We start from the raw sequence: 20,883 nt of genomic DNA, 5'->3' as shown, positions 1-20,883 counted from the left end.
GCAAGAATTCCTAATTTGTTCACTTCCTAAAACTGGCAGTCAATCCAGTTTGATAAGCAATATCTTTTTATTTTAAGGCTGATACTCAGTCCCACAAAATAAAGGATGCTTGTGATCTTCCACTGGGAATCTAATGATACTGGGCATTGATCTCAGGTACTGCTATCTTGGCACCAAGTACAAAGGCCCCAGTGACGATGAGACTCAACAATTGTAAAACTCCCTTTATACAGGGCTCTCAGTATGGCTGCCCTGTTGCTTGCAGTATCTTCAAGTGGAATGACTATTCACTCATGTAATTTATGAAGATAATTTTATACCTTGCTTGGTATACACTGTCTGCCAAGAAAGTTGTGCGTTGATTTTAAACTGGCACTTTTTTTTTTAAAAGCTGTTAGTTTTGTGGGCTTTGACTATGCTTGAGACCTGTTCCTTCAGCCTTCCATTAATGGGTAGCTGTGGTTACACACCACCCAGTGATTAAGTATCCATCATTGTGGGGCAGGCATTGACTGAGAGGTAACTCAGAAGAAAGCATGATGACTACTGAATATCTGAGGTCCTTCTTACAGAGTTGTTTTACAGTCTCATTTGATGGGTCAGTGACCAGTACAATCAAAACTGTAGCAAAAATACTCATCTTGAAATCTGCATCACCTCCCCTTTAATTTAATTAGTTCAAGGCTCTGCACATCCCTGTGCATGTTACACCCAAGCAGGGGGGCAGAAAATTGGAGTTTCATTTTTTCATCTTCCAGAGTGTCCATGGAGTTCTGCTATTACATTGTTCTACTCTTCCCTTCAGGAGGGAGAAGAAGGGGATTTTCCTTTTCTATAATCTGACCAACATTTTCACTAAGTTCTGTCCCCCTACATATAACAGTGAATCTTTTCTGACTCATAACCAGTCAAAAAACCAAAACACTAGCCACATGTCAACACCATGGCTGAAACAGAGTTGTTGCCAGGTTTTCTTGACCATCATGAATAGACATTTTCCACCAAAAGGTGCGTCAGACCAATTGCGCTACACAATCACTCCATGGCAAAGTTTTATAACCCACTTATAACAAAGCTCTTTGAAAAAACAATATCTGTAGCCACCTGACTTCAGAACAATTTGCAAGCCATATTTTTTCAAATGACATGTACCATTCATGCAGGCCAGCTCAGCACAACACAACCGATGCAACCCAACCAATCTGGAAAATTGTTCCAGGGCAGTTAGGGAGAGGACAGTTCATTTCCACATGTTTATGTATATACTGCTTCCTATAACTGTTCTCTCTGATCCTGCCCCATGGCTCTTGCAGGGACATGCAGCAGGAGGGAGGCGTAAGTAACCTTCCATCCCTCCACCATTCTGTGCCGTTTGCAAGGCCCCAGCCCTTGCCTCACTCTTACAACATGTATTTTAAACTACATTTTTGCCATTACCAACAAATTTTGGTAGATAGCAGGTAAATATCAATCTCACCATCAAGACTCCTCCTCATTCTAAATTCCAAAGTGCTAGCAAAGTCCACATAACATCTAGTGTGCATCAGACTAGAGTGCTGTAGATTTACACTGGCTTGCCATGCACTAAATCTCTGGGTAAAGAAGCCCTCAGAAGACAAATCTTTTGTATTATTTTCCTCTTACATGCAGTGTTAGTTTCATTTTCCTGAAGGTGACTAATAACATAGAATCATAGAATCTCAGGGTTGGAAGGGACCTCAGGAGGTCATCTAGTCCAACCCCCTGCTCAAAGCAGGACCAATCCCCAACTAAATCATCCCAGCCAGGGCTTTCTCAAGCCTGACCTTAAAAACCTCTAAGGAAGGAAATTCCACCACCTCCCTAGGTAACGCATTCCAGTGTTTCACCACCCTCCTAGTGAAAAAGTTTTTCCTAATATCCAACCTAAACCTCCCCCACTGCAACTTGAGACCATTACTCCTTGTTCTGTCATCTGCTACCGCTGAGAACAGTCTAGAGCCATCCCCTTTGGAACCCCCTTTCAGGTAGTTGAAAGCAGCTATCAAATCCCCCCTCATTCTTCTCTTCCGTAGACTAAACAATCCCAGTTCCCTCAGCCTCTCCTCATAACTCATGTGTTCCAGTCCCCTAATCATTTTTGTTGCCCTCTGCTGGATATTTTCCAATTTTTCCACATCCTTCCTGTAGTGTGGGGCCCAAAACTGGACACAGTACTCCAGATGAGGCCTCAACAATGTCAAATAGAGGGGAAAGATCACGTCCCTCGATCTGCTGGCAATGCCCCTACTTATACATCCCAAAATGCCATTGGCCTTCTTGGCAATAAGGGCACACTGTTGACTCATATCCAGCTTCTCGTCCACTGTAACCCCTAGGTCCTTTTCTGCACAACTGCTGCCGAGCCATTCGGTCCCTAGTCTGTAGCGGTGCATGGGATTCTTCCGTCCTAAGTGCAGGACTCTGCACTTGTCCTTGTTGAACCTCATCAGATTTCTTTTGGCCCAATCCTCCAATTTGTCTAGGGCCCTCTGTATCCTATCCCTACCCTCCAGCATATCTACGACTCCTCCCAGTTTAGTGTCATCTGCAAACTTGCTGAGGGTGCAATCCACACCATCCTTCAGATCATTTATGAAGATATTGAACAAAACCGGCCTGAGGACCAACCCTTGGGGCACTCCACTGGATACCGGCTGCCAACTAGACATGGAGCCCTTGATCACTACCCGTTGAGCCTGACAATCTAGCCAACTTTCTATCCACCTTATCGTCCATTCATCCAGCCCATACTTCTTTAACTTGCTGGCAAAAATACTGTGGGAGACCATGTCAAAAGCTTTGCTAAAGGCAAGGAATAACACGTCTACTGCTTTCCCCTCATCCACAGAGCCAGTTATCTCATCATAGAAGGCAATTAGATTAGTCAGGCATGACTTGCCCTTGGTGAATCGATGCTGACTGTTCCTGATCACTTTCCTCTCCTCTAAGTGCTGCGAACCAGCTGAGCAGCGAACAGCAGAGAGGCTAACAGAGGGAGTTTGCCTGGGATCTGCCTGAGAGGAGGTACGCTAAGGGCTGCATTAAGGAGGCTGTGTTGGTGAGTATCTGAGTGTCTGTTGTGGGGACAGTTTGACCGTGTGCTCGACTGGTTGTTTGAAAAGTGTGAACTGGGACTGCTTTGTTCCAGGAGAGCCTTGAGTGGGCCTGACTGTTATAAAAAGCCAGTCAGCTGCGAACCAGCTGAGCAGCAAACAGCAGACAGCCTAACAGAGGGAGTTTGCCTGGGAGTTCGCCTGGGGAGAGCCCACTGAAGCTTACATCTTGCCGGCTTCTCTGAGTAGTTACTACAACTCCTGAGGAAGCTCGTAGAAGGAAGGTAATATGGACGGGGAGTGTTCAGCTGTTGTGACCTGCACTGGATGTGCCATGTTTGTCTTTCTTCCACAGGACAGAAGCAACTTTGTCTGTACAAAGTGCAAGCTGGTCTCCATACTGGAAGAGAAGGTTCACGGTCTGGAGCAACAGGTATCGACCCTGCCTTGCATAAGAGAAACTGAAGATTTCCTGGACAGACATCAGGATATGCTTCTACGGACACAACGTTCTGAAGATTCAGAGCAGGCTGCACTGAGGGGACAGGACGACGGTGAAGAAATTTGGCAGCATGTGACCTCCAGAAGAAGAAAGGGGAGCGTCCATGTACCAGCAACGCAGATACAGGTAAGTAACCGTTTTCATGTTCTCGCCACAGGTACTAATGCGGAGGGTGGACTAGATGATACATCTGAGGGAAGGGAACAGAAGGAGACTCCACCGATTGGAAGGCATGAGATGCACTGTCCTAGGCTTGGGGGTTCCACGACCACCGCTCCCAAGAGAAGGAGGCAGGTGGTGGTGGTCGGGGACTCTCTCCTCAGGGGGACTGAGTCATCTATCTGCCGCCCTGACCAGGAAAACCGAGAAGTCTGCTGCTTGCCAGGAGCTAGGATTCACGATGTGACGGAGAGATTACCGAGACTCATCAAGCCCTCGGATCGCTACCCCTTCCTGCTGCTCCATGTGGGCACCTATGACACTGCCAAGAATGACTTTTTACAATCTTTAATCTTACCAGAGTGCATTGAGCCCACTTTATTATTTTTTAGAAAGAAAACTATTAATTTTATAAAAGAAAAGTACATTTTTTTCTGAACAGATTTAATTGCCAAAATGTTTTAACAGAAAACAGAAATAACCACCTTTCACTGTGATTAGGGATTTGGTACTGAATGCCTGTTGAATCAAAAGTAGCTATTCTATCTGCAGTGGGTTTTTCATAATATGCAAGGATGACAATAACAAGTAATTAACAAAATGGGATAAGAAAAGCCAACATTTAACTTAACTAACTCAACATCTAACTGACTATTGTTTTTTATGACAAACAACCTGTTATATTAGCAGGTCAAGTAAGAGATATGCATGAACCAGAAAATGAGATCAAGTGCCTTAATATTTCACTTCATACTTTTAGCAACTCTACATCTGATTCTGATTCCAATTCTGAACCTTGAGCAGTGCCGCCCAGAGGATTCAGGGGGCCTGGGGCAAAGCAATTTCGGGGGCCCCTTCCATAAAAAAAAGTTGCAATACTCTAGTATAGTAATATTGCCCCGGGGCCTGGGGCAAACTGCCCCACTTGCCCCCAGCACCCCTCTGGGCAGCTCTGACCTTGAGACATTGGCCTCCATTTCCAGAGTCCAGTCTTCTCTCAGAATAGATTCCTAGGGCCAAACATCCCCCACACGTTGGAGAAATTCAGATTTGGGACAGATTCCATATCTGAGCTAGGCAATTTAGGCCCAACAGTAGGTCAATTACAATAGAAAAAATGGTAGTTACATCTGTTGTTTCTCCCTCCCTTCCCACTATTTGGCTTCAGCAAATAACATCTTCCTTAATCTAACTAATCACTGTACCGTTCCATTCAGAGCCATTGAGAGTAAACAGTATTTGAATGACCTTTCATTTTTAAGTGAGAAAGTAACATTTATAGATACAGTGTACAGTATAGAGTTGAGGAACAGATCTCAGACATGGATACATAATTTAGAAAGAAATCCTGAAAATTAATCACAGCAGCCTGAGGACAAAGAGAAAATAAAAGTGGGGGAAGAAGCTGAGCTAAGCTCTCTCTGTGCAGTTAAGACAGAAGTTTGTCATGCCCAGCTGAACAAACAACTAATAGACTGAACCTGTGAACAGCAGCAGCTAAAGAGCTTACTTTAGAACATAACACATTCACTTCACTTCCCCATGGAAAAGGCAATCACCAATTGACTTGGATCAGCATCAGGACTAGTTCAACAGAACCATTTCCTTAAATAAATACATTACCTGCTCTCAGGCAGAGGAGGGATGAATGGCACAGTCCATTTGCTATTACTTTACTTTTCCCCTCTCTGTTGGAATATTTGTGTCTGGAATAACACAGACTACTGGGACATATGGTCCTGTGCCTCAGTTCTGATGAGGTTAAATTATTTTTTTAACTTGCTCTACCTCCCTAAAGAGGAATTAATTATGCAGAAGGTGAAAGTAACAATAGCAACTCTTATTTCAATAGTATCTTTCATCCCAATGGGTCCAAAAACACTTCACCCACTGAAATACAACCACTTCTAGGGTGGAACATGACAGCTGTTCAGCAGTTCACAGTAACAACACCCAATAGTTTAGATAGGAAGTGAGAAAGAATACTGCTGTCAGCAGTCTCTTTCCCCTATATCCCATTAGTGGTGATTTCGAAGTTCAGCTTCTGGGCCACTCCTGTCCATCCATTTGTACACTCCCATATGCATCATGGACCTTGGGGAGACCCAAGTCCTAGAGCCTTCCAGACAGCATGAATTTTGGGTTGCAGCAGCCCAAACATCATTGCGCATCAGAATAATGTCAAAATGAAGTGGAGATGGGAAGCAGTGCCGTACCACAAGTCAATGTGTAAGTTATATTTAAGGTAGGAAAGTGTATTGCAGAGGGCAACAGATATCCAGCAAACTACCACTGGCAAAAGCATGATGTGCCAATTCATGTACATATATTTTCCGTTGGGAACTGCAGCTTTAACTGGTAAATAGAAGTGGAAGAGGGGTACATATGGGACAATTACCAAATGCCCTATGCAAAGTTTCTACCACTTGAAATGCTAAACCCTAGAAATACACTTTTCTACTACCATGCAGATTACTGAGAGTTTAGATTGCAGGCTTCTTAGAACGGGGACCTGCCATTTTTGACTGTAAAGTACCATGTACATGTACAGGCAACCAATAATTTCATCACCTAACATTGAGGGACTATGACACTGCTCCATGGCCTTGGCTTTTTAATAATAAATAACAATAATAGTGTATCAAAGTGAAGACTTCTGGGAAGAGCAGTACAGGGAAACTGTTCAGGGCCTGACATGTCAGTTTTTCTTTGATTCCCCATAGGGTCTGAAGAGAAACAGCACTTTCAGGTGGCACCACTATAAACTGATCACACACACACCATTTTCCTTTAATACAACATAAGGTTATTGTATCATAGTAACAAAACTGGGAGGCAGGTTGGGCTCTTTCAGAAGTCATATATAAAGCCTAAGTGGAGCTCTGAATTGTATTTTGCTTTAGTAAATTTTCAGAATTCTCAGCTTATGTTTCAAAATGAGCTGTTCCCTCTACTCTTGGAACATATGTTGAATTTGATGTGGGAAGATGGGTCTAAAGGAATTAAAGAGCTACTGCACATCCCACAGCTGTGTGTTCTCCAAACATATTAGTTATTGTAGGTTTGCACTTCCAGATCCAAACTACCAGCTTACAACATTAACCGTTAGGAAACCATGAAGATCCCAGATGGATGTGTTGAGACCACTGGGAGATGCTGCAGCAGGGAGGCTTCCTTGATGGGACTCCTATGTGATGGGATTTATGTGATATAAGCTCCCCCATCTTGCTAGGGACCACCGTCTGATGCTTGCTGACCCTGTCAGTGAGAGCTACTCTCCCCTTGCTGCCAAGTCCCCACCTTCCTCTACTCAGGAATCAGAAGAAGATAGTGGAGATAAGGATTTCTGTTTTTGCCATGATGATGCTGAGTTTGTGGCATGATGTCCAGGATCAGATGTCAGATGGACAGTTTCAGATCCAAGACTAAACAGAAAAAGAGAGGTCAAAGGCAGTTGATTTAGAAGTTGTCAGTCTAGAAATGGAAGTTAAATTCATGTTAGATGAGGAGATCACCCGGGAACATAGTATAAAGGGTGGAGGGGAGGAGGCCAAGGAAGAGCCCTGATGGGCATCAAGGGAGAAGGTGGAACCAAGAAGGGTGACAATGATGGAGTGGGTAAGAAAGTAAGAGGAGAATTATTCAAGCACCCAGTCATGTAAGACCATCAAATAGAAAGGAGGAGGATGTGACTAACAATGTCCAATGTAGCAGATACACTGAGGCAGCTGGAGTTTAAGCTTTCCTGGGGCAGTGTCTGTCTTCTATTTGGTGTCTAAACAGCATCCGGCACAAATAGGTCCTGATCTCGACTGAGGCCTTCAAGCAGTCATAAAACAAACAGTAATAACTGTATGATATTGCTTGTGACACACTGAGAGGGATACATGTGTTGGATACTTTAGTACTTTTGAAAATCATCCTGAGTTTGTTTAGTTAGCTTGTTTTGGTTTTCAAAGAGGGCTTTTTGGGACTGGTACCATGTTAAAATGAAGGAAATTATACTGGAAGTCATACAATTTGAAAGGGGATTATTATTATGATTATTTAATATAAATACTATATATGGGCCAAAAGGTCTCAATTAGGGACGGAGTCCCACTATGTTGCAAGTTGTACATAAACAGAAGTAGACGTGGTTTCTACCTCCATGAGCTCACAATCTAATTAAAGACAAGTTGCACAAGGGAGCACAACAAACAACTGGAGGGAAGAGAGAAAAAGGAGGATGAATTTATGCTAACAATATTACAAGTTCATAGACTTGGAATGTGGAGAACTTCATGGTTTTTGTCTATAGATTTTCTGCTGTGACTGATGAATGGATAAAATCATGACATCACTAAAGTAGTATTGGATGACTGGTCATTACACACTTTCACTGGAGACATGGGGTGACTCCCTTCAGACCATGATGGCTTTGGAGTTAAAGAAGCATATAAAACCACATAATTCACACAGCTCCAAGTTACATTACAAGGACTTCCACAGAGCTATTTATCTGTATAGTACATCAACAGCATTTTGGGGGTTTAGGAAGTGCCCTCTACATCCCTCCTGCAGCCCTGAAGAATCTGCCAATTTCCTCTGATTTAGAACTCCACACTACCCACAGTGAAGACTCCTGCTCTCCTGAACTTCCCCCTCACCAAAGAAGTCTATGTGGGATTCCTTTAGAACTCACACATCATGTTCCTGTAACAATGAGGAGTGTGTTGCACTGACACAAAGTACTCCTTCTACTCAAATAAACTAATACAAAGAGAAAAAGTTCCAAGAAGCACAGTGTTCCATGAATTTGAGCCTTGGATTGAGAAATAAGGATACTGGATTATAGTCCGGTGTTACTAGTTAGTCACTAAAGTGCTTTCTAGAACGGAGCATCACAGGGTGGACTTGGATTCCAACTTTGGCAGACTTCGCATAAGTTACCAGGCTTTAAGTTATTTGGCATTTACACACCATACAGAGGCCATTCTCCAAAGTCTCAAACGCAAAAGAACACTGGGCTGTCAAATACACATTACTGTCTCCACCCAACTGGGCTGACTTTCCTCTCTTGGTGTCTCTAACCTTTCAGCTATAACCATTTTGTTGGTTCCCTTTTATAATCTCTATATTGGAAAGGTTTCCATAACAATCAAAAACTGGGATGAAATTTTATTACAAGCCAAATAAATGGGTGACCACTGGTTTGGCTTGCAGCACATGTTGGGAGTAATCCTAAACTGGCCGGAGGTGAGTGGGGAGGAGGATGGACTAAATGACCTAATAGGCCTTTTCCATCTCTAGTTGTTTTTATGATCTGTTTTCATTGTGTAGCTGATGATGCTAGTATACTCTGTCCAGAAAACCACATCCACTCCTTAAGTCTTCACTCTGGAGAGCACATGACATTTCTAATCATTGCCCTTTGGTTGGCATTCAAAAGGCAGTTTCTATAGGGTGCCAGGCATTGCACTGATCCCAGATGCAAACCAATGCTATTTTCATGCAATACTCCACTGTCCCAATGTAAAAAATATGCAAACTGGTAAAATATTTGCTCACACAGCATCAGAACAAAGTTTTAATTGTAGTAAGTAAATCATAGTTCAGCACAATGTTGCCTGTAGTAGGTTAATTATTCTTTTATGAGGTGAATAATCAGCAAGAGAGAGAGACAGACTGATAGGTCACTTGCAAATCTAGTCTAAGAACTCAGACGCTCAAATTGCTAGAGTTTTTCTTATTTCAGATCAGAAAGCTTGTTCAGAACTCCATAGCAACAAGCTGTCACATCTGAAACACATATCACAGCTGAAAGAATTCCTGACCTTATAGAAAACCAGCGGGCAGAGAGTTTTCAAGGCTTTGAGGTCTGTTAATGGAGAGAATTTACATTTGAGAAATACTGAAGGCAATGTCCACATTAACTTGGATTGCAAACCATGGTTCAGTACACATTGAACAGTCTTGGAAGAACATGTACCCTGCAACAAGCTGGACCCAAAATCTGCAGCCCTTTAGTTTATTAGATTAATTATTTTGATATCAAATTAATTTTATTTTATTTTTGTGTTGACCACACTTTGTTCAAAAGCCATGTCTATACGTTAAACTGATCCAGCAAAACTGATAGTGTGCACATTCCAAACCTTGCGTCCACACAACACTACACTGCAGCTAATTAAATATAGTGCAGGTAGGTATTTTAGGGTTCTTTACATGGATTCCAGCTTTGCCACATTCTGGGCAATTTTCATAGTGTAGTATGAAATATCTTCCTGGGTTTCAGAGGAAATAGGGAAGCTGGGGGACAACATCCATCAGTTCTCCCACTGTATTCTGGAATTTCTCCTGGCGCCCATGCCACTTCTGAAGTCCTCTGTCAGCATGGATGAAGTCCAGAGGAATGCTGCACTTCTGTTTATAAGAAGGCAGAATCTCTTGCACTAGAAGGTTCTCAGGGGGAAATCTAGGGATTTGGCTAGCTGACTAGGGGACAGTTGATGTTTCTGGCACAAGAGAAGACACAAAAAATGGCCCTAATTCAGGACAGCACTTAAACGTGATTACTCTAAGCACATGTTTAAATAAATGGGAGTTAAGCACACCCTTACATATTGTCTTAAATGCATGCTTAAATTCCTCCCCATTCAAGTGCGTTCTAGAGTCAGGACCTTCAGATGTGTGATGAAACACACTAATGTGATGTTTCTGCTAGAATGCATATCAGCAGTGCAAACAGTTAATGTAACTATTTAAATTGTCAGAACTTGGCTTTCGAGCTTACACAGTGCTCTTCTTCAGGTCTCTGTGTAAGCTCGAAAGCTTGTCTCTTTCACTAACAGAAGTTGATCCAATAAAAGATATTACCTCAGCCACCTTGTCTCTCTACTCATTTTTAGCATAGGTGGTCTTTGTGAGGCATGAACAGTCCATTAGCTATAGCACAGGACTGAGAATCATGAGATCTGGGCTTTATTCCTCGCTGTGCCTCAGACTCACCATGTAACCATGAGCAAGTCACTTATCTGATCTCAAAAACGTGGTTAAGAATAAGTTATCTTACATATTGTCATGAGGCTTACTTCATTAACATTTGTAATCCTAAACAGTTGAGACAAAGTAGACAAAGGACAAAGTAATATTTTGTATCCTCTTTGAACCTTTTCTATTTCTGATATGCCCTTTATGAGATAAGGATGATTATGTCTTTTTCTTATGAGGTTACAAAGTATATAGGTGTTCACAGACTTCATGTTGCCTAAACATAAAAATCATAAAACCAAAACAGACAACTTTTGAAAACCAAAGTGACTTAGGAGCCTAAATTGCATTGACTTAACACCAGTGGGATTTCGACTCCTAAGCCTCTTCAACACTTTTGAAAATTTGACCCAATACATCCAATACTTCTAAGGGTAGAAGTAAAACTGAATATCTTTAAATAAGTAGCTTTAAATCATTCATTGTGCACTTCAGCTCTGATCTGCATCACCTCCCCTTTCTAGTCCTGGATTTTCCTTGAACAGGCAGCCTCTGATCTGACATTCAGATTTACAGAGTTGCTTTACTTTTACATCTATCTCAAGACACCATAGTAGGAACAATCATGGAAACATCACTTTATAGTTAAAAGTACCAGTATTAATACGTATTTCTTAGTGGAGTTTCTCCTTGCCTAAGGAACAGGGATATTCAATTTTAGAAATAAAGGAGACTTACTAATCAACTTTATCCTTGTAAATTAAACTCTAGTAAAGGCACCAACAGTCAACTATTTGTTTTCCTATATATCAGATGTCTGGTAATAATTAATAAGTAGTGACATGGAGGTCACTAAATGCTAAATTTGAGCTTTTATTACAACTTTTATTACAAATTTCCTATCATCTATGGCACAATCTTCCCCATGCTCTACAAGGAGTTTAAAGCTGATCATTCATATATTCAGAATAGCCACAGGCACGTACGTGTATTTGCGTGGTGTTTGTTATTACTATATTTCCATCTATTTACTGCATTTCTTTTCCCATTCTTATTATTTTGGCTTTAAATCACCTGGCAAATATTTCACAGGTCAACCAGATAAGGCAACTCAGTTTTCTCAGCAATGATGGAAAAATAACCCCAAAGCTGCTGCTGCCTCTCCATGCTTCCTCTTAATGGAGTACAGCTGGAATGCAGCTGGAACACAGCTGTCAGTTTTTATTTCCCAAGTCTGCACTAAAACAACTACAGTTCAATCACATGATAATTTCCTCTGAATTACAGAATTCTAGGTTTGAGACATTACACACAATTAAAAATTAGCCAAGAGCTTGAGGATAACAATAAACACAAGCTTGAAGAGCTTGGGATTTTGGTCATGTTCTGCTTATATACATCTACTAATGCAGTACACTTCTCCTGCACCAGCTATACAGATTTTAGTAACAATAATATTTTGCACATCCTTAGTGCCTCCCAGCCAAGGTCCTCAAAGCACTTTGCAAACAATGAATAAAACTCAAAATATCCCTATAAAGTAGGTATGATTATATCTATTTTACAGAAGTGGGAACTGAGGCTCAGGGTGGCCTGATTTTGAAAGGTGCTGAAATTCAATTTCTAGCAAACTATAACACAGCTGGAAGTGTTATCCTTAATTCAAAGCTGTAGGTTTCTGAAATAACAAGTGAACTGAAAGTAGTTTGCATCTTTCACTTCTGTCACCCAGTAAACTTGTGTTTTGCATTAGGAAAACACTATGAAGAAAGTTTATTGCAAACAGGCAGCTGTGACAGTATGAAGGATCATTCAGGAAAAACGCAGAAGTTCTGTGGGTTTTAACCACTCTTTCACTCTGAGGAGGTGGGCAGTTATCAACTAGGCACAGCAGGCCAAATTCAGATCTAGAGCAATCCTGTTTACTTCAACAGAGTTCACAAAGGATGAATTTGGTCTACCTATGTAAGTTCTTGTTATCACAGAATTTCACTCATTACTTTTAGTATTTGATAGCCTTTTTGTCAGATCACAGCAAAAACGTGTTTGCTCCTACCTCAGTAACTCAAGATCCAGACAGCAGTTCACTAACTCATCATGTGATCTGAACATTTCTTCACATTCAAATAGGAATTTTGCTGTATAGATTTGCTTTCCCTTTAATCATGCCCCAGTTAGGACTAGTCTTCACTCTATATAAATGCTCCATACACTAAAGATCTGACACACAAAAACACACATTGACCTATTCTGACCATTCCTCTCATTTAAGCTGTCCCCAGATAATGACTTTCCAGAATATTCTTTCACAGACAGGCAGAGCAGAAATGAGGTAACAATGACAAACAGTACACAGATTTACACAAAATGTTTCTTCACCATAATAATAGTGCTTTCTCTTTAATAGTATTAAGCATACCTTCTTTTGGAAGAGGTGGGTATTATCCCATTTTACTGATAGGGGAAATTCAGGCACAAAGAGGTGGTGATTTGCTCAAGGTTTCTAGCCAAACTGTAAATTGAATTCAGAAGTTCTCCCAGTCCTCAGGTCTAAACACTAGGCTACACACAATTAGGTATGGGATTGACTCTAATTTAGAAGTTAATGACAAAATGATGGATATGCTGAGACATACTGTACAAACCTCAGGAAGCAAATATAATCTTTAAAGAGAGACAACTTCCATTAGGTCTGAAACTTATGTTCTTTTAAAAAGGGTGGGACTATACATTTTAAGAGGGATAAAAACATTTTTAGGGGTTTTAAATACTTTTTATTTAAAAGAAAGCAGGATTTTGGCATTCAAAAATGTTCCCCACTAGCACTGGAAACCCAAACGTAGTAGAATTGTGCTAGTGTGTGGAGACCAATAAATTGAGCTTTCTTTAAAGAAAAGTGAAATTCACCATCCTAATTTTCCCCTCCAAGATCAATGAGCTACAAATTATAAACAACCTGCATAAGTGATGAAGAGTACTTTAGATCTTTAAAGTCTTTCAGTTTTATTACCTAACATTATGATTAGTGATATACTATTAGCAAGGATTTTTTTTAAAATATATAACTTTAATTTTGACAGTGGCCCTTTAACATTCTTATCTTCTGATATTATTTGACAGAATATCAGTCCAAGTTTGTTAATCAAGCACCATGTGTGTTTTTATCCAGCACATCTGCATTAGTAAAATCAACTTCTGACCAACTCTTTCTCAGTCAGCTGTGTTGCATTTTATTGTATGTAATTTATAAAATCATTTCAAGTTCCTATTTAATCAACTGTGAATAATTCATTTTCTCTGTTCTCAGAGAGACAGTAAAAGTTCAAAACATATGTCAAGCATCACTCTGAAAACTGTCTCCCCCCTCAACCGTACCCACCCCCAAAAGAGAAAATAATCAGTTTTAGCTTAGGAAACACATATAACTTACAGTGTCATTTCAAAATTATAGTGGAAAACAGAAAGAACAAATGGGGGGATAGGGAAAACACGAGTGAATAAATTCTGCTTGTGGCAAAATTGGTAGGGAATATTATGAACCTGATCCTGTGAAGTGCAGAGTGCCCTCACTTCCCATTTACATCAATAGTAGTTGAGGATGTCCAGAACTTCACAGGATCAGGCACTAGGCAAGTATTACTCTAATGGCAGCCACTGAAATCAGTGAATGTTGACTCCTGCATGTTTTAAAAAAGTATAAACCTTTTCTGACTCTCATTCACCCATGTCAGGTGACTTGGGGCCAAAAAATTAAGATCAGTCTCTCTTACTGGCATTCCCATGTCACATTGTTGTTACCTGGGGTCACAAGAAAACTGCGGCAAAAATGGACCAAATGAAGCCACCTTAATCCTTCATTCTGGAAGGGAATCTGGGAGGTAGTTGCAGTACTTCCAGGTTTTCTTGGAAGAAAGTGATACTGAAGAGAAATCAGAGAAGGTGAAATTTTCCAGGCTACTACATACAGCAGGCCAAAGCAATTGCAGAGCAGTGGTACATTCCTTGGGAGCTACAAATTGCTAAACACGTTCATTAAAAACATTCAAGAACACTTTGATCCATGGAAGAATGTGATTTGGAAAAGGCACATTTTCTTCATTTGAGAGCAGCTGCCAAGTGAGATCACTGACCATTGTTTTACAGACCTACATAATAAAGCTAAGTCAGGTGAATGTAAAGAATTCACAGATATACCACAAACTGGGTCTCTAATTTGTCTAAGTGTAAACCAGGTCAAAGGAAGATTATAGCAAGAAACTGATCTCCTCTGCAAATGTCTAGTTCTTTGAAGCATCTAGTAAACACTGTGCTAATCAAATGAAATCATAACAAACCAAGGCCTCAAAACTGAATACATGGGTAAACATCAGATGTGATTTGTTTGCAATAAAAGTGGAGGGTATCACAACCCACACCAAAAATGCCCAATACAATGAGTGAAGTAAAAGCAACTATCTTGTTAACCTTCTGGGTAACATTTTGCACATACTGCAAAGAAGTAAAAAGCAAAACACATTCATAACCATAGAGCTGGACAAACATCTCCTGATAATACAGAAACAAAGTTATTTGTTGGCTCTTTTAATACATTTATAAAGCCAAGTTCTCCAGAATATTGGTTTGTTACATGAAAAACTTGACCAAAAAAATTATTTCAGGATAGATCACTGGAAGTGAGTGCAATACAATCACAGCAAGTATATAAAAAGGTTAGCGATCATACAATGGGAAAATACAGAATTAAATTTATTTCATATAATAGGGACAAATTTAGTCTATGTTGCATAGCTGTCATGATTGATACTAAGTGGGTTTTGATACAGTGGAACAGGAAGTCCAATGTGTTCACGGGTTGAAGAGCAGTCTGCAAATGTAGATGATCAAATAGAATTATAAACTATCCACCAAACAGGATGCATAACATAGTCTTAAAGAACTTTCTGGAGAGCTTAATGAATTGGGATGCATCAGGAAATGATGGTTACTCACCGATAACTGGAGTTCTTCAAGATGACCTCTATACATTCACACTCTTGGGATACAACAGCAGCATAGCTTGGACCAATGGAACCTTCTAGTAGCTTTGCCCAATGGAGCGCTTTTGTGCCTCCTGCCCCTCCCATTGTAGCTCCAGATGCTCAGAGGGTGGGGCTATCAAAGACAGAGTGGCATGCCAAATGCCTCAGTTCTTTGCAATGCTTCCTCCAGTTCAAAACTGAAATTAGGACTCTGAGGAAGAGGGAAAGGATGGTGGGGAGTGTGAATGTGCAGAGGTTATCTTGAGGAACTTCATTTCTTCGAGTGGCCTCTGCACATTCCCATCCTTGGGACTTTGGCAAGCAGTACTCCTCCCTCTGGGAGCTGGGACAAAGAATAATTAAATAAAAGTTATTTTAATACTGCTTACCAATTATGCATCTGATCTAGGAGTAATGTTTTGTCAGAACATTAATCGAGCTCCAAGCAGTAGCTCATCAGATTTCTAATATGGAAATATGTCTAAGGCAAGCCATTATAGTAGCCTTCACTCCAGTCAAGAGCACGCTGAGCACTTCTAGAAGAAGACTAGAGGTGTGTTAATAACAGAGCCCACAGGTTGTTCTTATTTACATCAGGGTTAGGGCACCTTAAGAATCAGGAGGGCATAACTGGCTCCCTGATATTCCCCCTCTCCCCAAGCCAATGCTCACTGTATTCTGGTCCAGGACAGAATCTGGAACAGGAAATGCCAAACCATGCAACTTCTGCTTTTCAAGCAACTTCCCTGTGAGTCTGCCTCATCATGTGAGGTATACCAAAGCATCATGACCCACATCGTTGAGGATCAGGATCGGTGGGGGAAGTAATTATTGTTGCTATGCTGATCTAGAGTAAAGATGAACAATAACATTATGAGAAGTGGGGAAAGTAATCTGCTACTGTAACAGACTGGCTTTCTGATACTTGAGAACATCCAGAATGCTGTTGATAATCCTTGTCAGAGTAATACATGCCCACCCATTCACTGATAATGAAAAACACACACTGCAGCAGTCAAACAGGCTACTCTAGGAGGAACTTCTCTGAGAACAACTATTGGATATGCGATCACAAAACTACTGAGGTTAATTAACAGTTAATTATTAACAGGTGTCCAATAACACAGAGCATAATCTCATCAGTGCATAGGTATTCAGGACATTTGCTCTGTTCACTATCCTAGCTGCATGTTTTATTAAATGTCTGTATTCCTTTGTGGTTTATAGTTTTAGTTTACATTATGTTTTATTTGCATTTGATTTTTTTTAAAGAAAAGATGTCACACTCCCAATGTAGTAAGTGGATACTGACTCCAGCCAAGTGAGAAGGGTATAATCTTTTGTACCCATCACACATATTATGTGAGTAGGGCTGAGAAATAAAGATCGGTTTTACTATGTGTCCCATTGCTGCTTTTACTTGAATTCATTTTGTAAGTTGAGCAATCAGTGCATGGGGAAATGAATGTGTCCAGGAGACTGGGAGTCATTGGCAATGTAAACCGACTGGTTAAAATTAACATCTTAAATTGTGATAAAGCTGAAGCTATGATTCAAAATTCTTTTATTCACCCAATGTGAATAGTAAGAGATTTTGCATCCCATCTGGCAAAAGCATACAAATTCATCTGAAAAGAGGGATATAAAGCATATAGAAGGATGCATGTGAAAACCAATTGTGCATTACAGCAAGGCAATAACCCCTCCCTCCAACACACTAACAATCACTTTTTGAAGTTCCATTCTTAGACACGCTGTGCACAGGCCGATACTGAGCAGAGCCTTAATTCTCTGTTACATGACCTCCAGGCCCTAACCTTACCCATAATAAAAACTTGTTTCTTTCTTCTAGGAAAAGGCGACTGGCATAAAAATTAATTTCTAATCATCTGATCTAATGTACAACATGGTTGAGGGCACAAGCCTGAAAACCTCCTTAGAGATGAATAATCTCAAGAACTATTTACAAACTAAGAGATTGCAGGATTGGGCCCTAAATTATTAATAATTTGTTTCAAATATTCTCTCTATAAAATGTAACTGCTAATTAAGCTGCCATATTGTCATTTTGACAATCTATCAGGCCAGGTGGACAGTGTTGCAAGCAGACTCTCAAAGAGGAGCAGGAGTTTCTCTCTCTGTTTGGGCACATTCTGTATCTTTTTCTGGGATTTTCTGTTTCATGTGTATTCAGTATACATATGATACTTATACCTATTATCAGAGCAAGGAGTTCAGAGACACCAGAAAACGCTGACTGCCTCTGAACTCTATACCTCAGAAAATTCCTGCTGTCTCTTGTGTCTCTGGCTGCAGTTCTTATCTTCCTGCCCAGATAGATATCATCCAGCTGTGCTTCCTGTTGTAATTATCGCTAAAAAGGCAGCTCCCAGGGTTTACACAGCTGCTTAATTCATAAATTCGTAGATTTTGGCATATTTTGTTGTATTTTTAAATACTGTTTTGAAATGTCCTTAACATACATACTCAAATTAAATGGTTTTTTTGTAGCCACCTAAAGCAGTTCTAAAATTCACTGCAGCTTTCCTTTAATAAATAACCTCAAGAGATATTGCTTCCTGCTGCACAAGATTGAGGGCCGGACATTCAACCCCATACAAGCAACCTATATAAACACGTAAAAACACTCATAAAAACACATTCCTGTTCAAAAAGCAAAGAGATACGAATGAATTAATAGTCTACACTGAACCACCAAGATGTTATTAAAGTTTATTCAACCAGCAGGGGTTTTATCAAACCTTAAATCAACCCCACCCGCAATATGCATCAATAGACTCTTGTGTTTTGGCTTGCAACCATTTAAAGTGGTGTAAGTGTCAAGTCCTGCTGCAGAAGCCTGCTGGTCATGCCATGCCATGAATAACAGACTGAAAGCAGGAAAAACAGTTCCTAAATCAAATCTGGGCTCTCAGGGATAAACACATTTCCAAATGATGTAATTATAACAATATGTCACTCTCTGTTGAAAAATTAATATAACATTAAATAAAAAAGAATGAGTGGTAGGAAATAAAAACAAAAACGACATAATAGCATTTCATGCCAGCTTCTGCCCGTTTCCAATCAGATCAGTCGTCAAAAAATGACTTGGGGTTGGGGGAAGGACGGGGCAATCTCAATAAAAATCAAGGGAATTTCTGCTTAAGACAGACCCCTGTGCACCAAGGTCACATTTGACCTTGTAATACAAATAAAGTAACCAAAATGCATGTAGACAGAGCCTGGGAAAGACAGGCTGGGGTAAAGCTCAGCCTCATATAAACACATGTACAGACTATGGGAACCGCATGCGGGGCTAGCCTTTCACACCTACAAAATAAGTAAGCGCCAAGGCAGAGGGGACATACTCAGAGATCAGAATTTGTTATTTTATTTTTCCCCATAAACATTATGTGCTGGTGAAAGATGCTGGTTTGACAGCACTTAGTTTAGTCCCGTTTAGGACACCAGAAGCTCCAGTCCTTACCCTAATTATCTGGTCCTAAATCTAATCTACATGGGTTAAATACCTCACAAATGAACAGACTGAAAATATTTATCTTATAAATTCAGCTAGGTGTACAAGTGGAGCAATACCACCTTATAAAGTTGTAACAGGTTCAGACCTGAATCCTCAGTGTGTTTGAAAATCTCATTATCAGCCTCCAAAATTAAGCTATTTGTGTCTGTCAAGACTGTATAAAACCCATTGTAACTTTGCTGCAATCCACTTATAAGAACTTTGTGCACCATTATTTACCCAGCTAGTGTCTGAGTGGAAACTTGGAGACAAATTCATTGCTGGTGATAACATCTGCAGCTTCTCTAAAGTCAGTGGTGTTGCATTGGCTTACATCATTGATGAAGTTACGCCATGATGGGAACCGTGAGAGATTACACTATTCCTGTTTAGTTGGGTAACAGTCTTGTTGCTCTGAAAAATACAGCAACTTTGGAACACATCTGGTTATAATGAGGAAGGGGAGCAGAGATAACTCAGTTTCCTCTCTCCTTCCCCAGCCTCTCACCCTCTTCCAGCTTCTCCAGTGATACCCCTCACATTTCTTTGCCCAAGCAAGGCATTTGAAAGGTGCCCCCTGAGTAGGTAGAGAGCCTCTTAAACCTTGCCCACCTGACCATTGTCTCCTTAGCACAGAATTTATCTGGGCTCCAGATAAGGATTTCTCTGCCCCTTGCTGCAGCTGCCCAAGCAAGCAGCAGGACCTGACAATTAAAGGGAGATGAGACAGTGTGGGGAGGCAGACCAGAATGCGGCATGGGAGTTCTGAGCAACAGAAAGGAAGAGTTCCACCCAGAAGTCCCAGCTCCAGAAACTAGTGCTGCTCCGTGGAACAGTTTCCCCTTGATGCTTGTAACAAGCAAGTCATGTGACTATTATTACACTGATCACTCGACTTAAATATTGTACCCCTTTTCCCCTACCCTTCTTTTGTCCTTGTCCTTTTGGACTGTATCCCCTTCAAGGCAACTTGAATATTTCACATCCTACCATAATATAAATAATAATCTTAACGAACACACTTAGACTTAGGGTTATGAAGAAGTAAGAGGACCAAATTTATCACTGGAGTAATTCCCTCCTTTCATCTGAGTTATAGCAGGGATGAATTTGGCCCAATGTCAATGGAGGCATTGGAAGCCATGCATACAGAAAAGGAAGCAGCCCTTTAACATTGACCTGGCATGTAACTCTGGAACCTCAGTGCTTTTTTGGCTGTAAAAAACACCAAATAAAAAAGTCTCATGAACCCATTAAGCAGATGTTATTAGCTTGTGTTTCTGGGATTTGTCTCCAGTTTTAATAGTGTGAGTGTCTAAATGATCCATGGCGTGTCAGTGGTTTTGGAAGCCATGGATGACTCATTACACTTTAATACAGGGTAGGGAGGAATCCATTCCTTGTACAGAACGAGGGAGCACACAATGAAATCAACAGGCAACATCAGGTCCCCATGTGCTGGGCACTGTATGAATACATGACATCCACCTGCATCAACAGGTGGGGGAAATGGATGGGGCCAGCGGTGAAAGGGGGACAGTCCCAATACCAAGGGAGGGAGACACTCACCAAGGGCCAAAACGTAGCTCCTCCCCCTGGAAGTCTCTGGCACCCATTAGCCAGCTGAGGAAGAGA

General features: G+C 40.8%; 1 protein-coding gene across 8 annotated transcripts in view; it reads right to left on the bottom strand.

The window, feature by feature from the left end:
* The window catches only part of RAD51B (RAD51 paralog B), a 631,962-nt gene that overhangs the window by 422,121 nt on the left and 188,958 nt on the right, over nt 1-20,883 (bottom strand). The window lies entirely within an intron of this gene.

Source organism: Chelonia mydas, chromosome 6 (assembly GCF_015237465.2).
Source record: "Chelonia mydas isolate rCheMyd1 chromosome 6, rCheMyd1.pri.v2, whole genome shotgun sequence".
NCBI lineage: Eukaryota > Metazoa > Chordata > Testudines > Cheloniidae > Chelonia > Chelonia mydas.
This window is presented reverse-complemented; position numbering and strand designations above follow the sequence as displayed.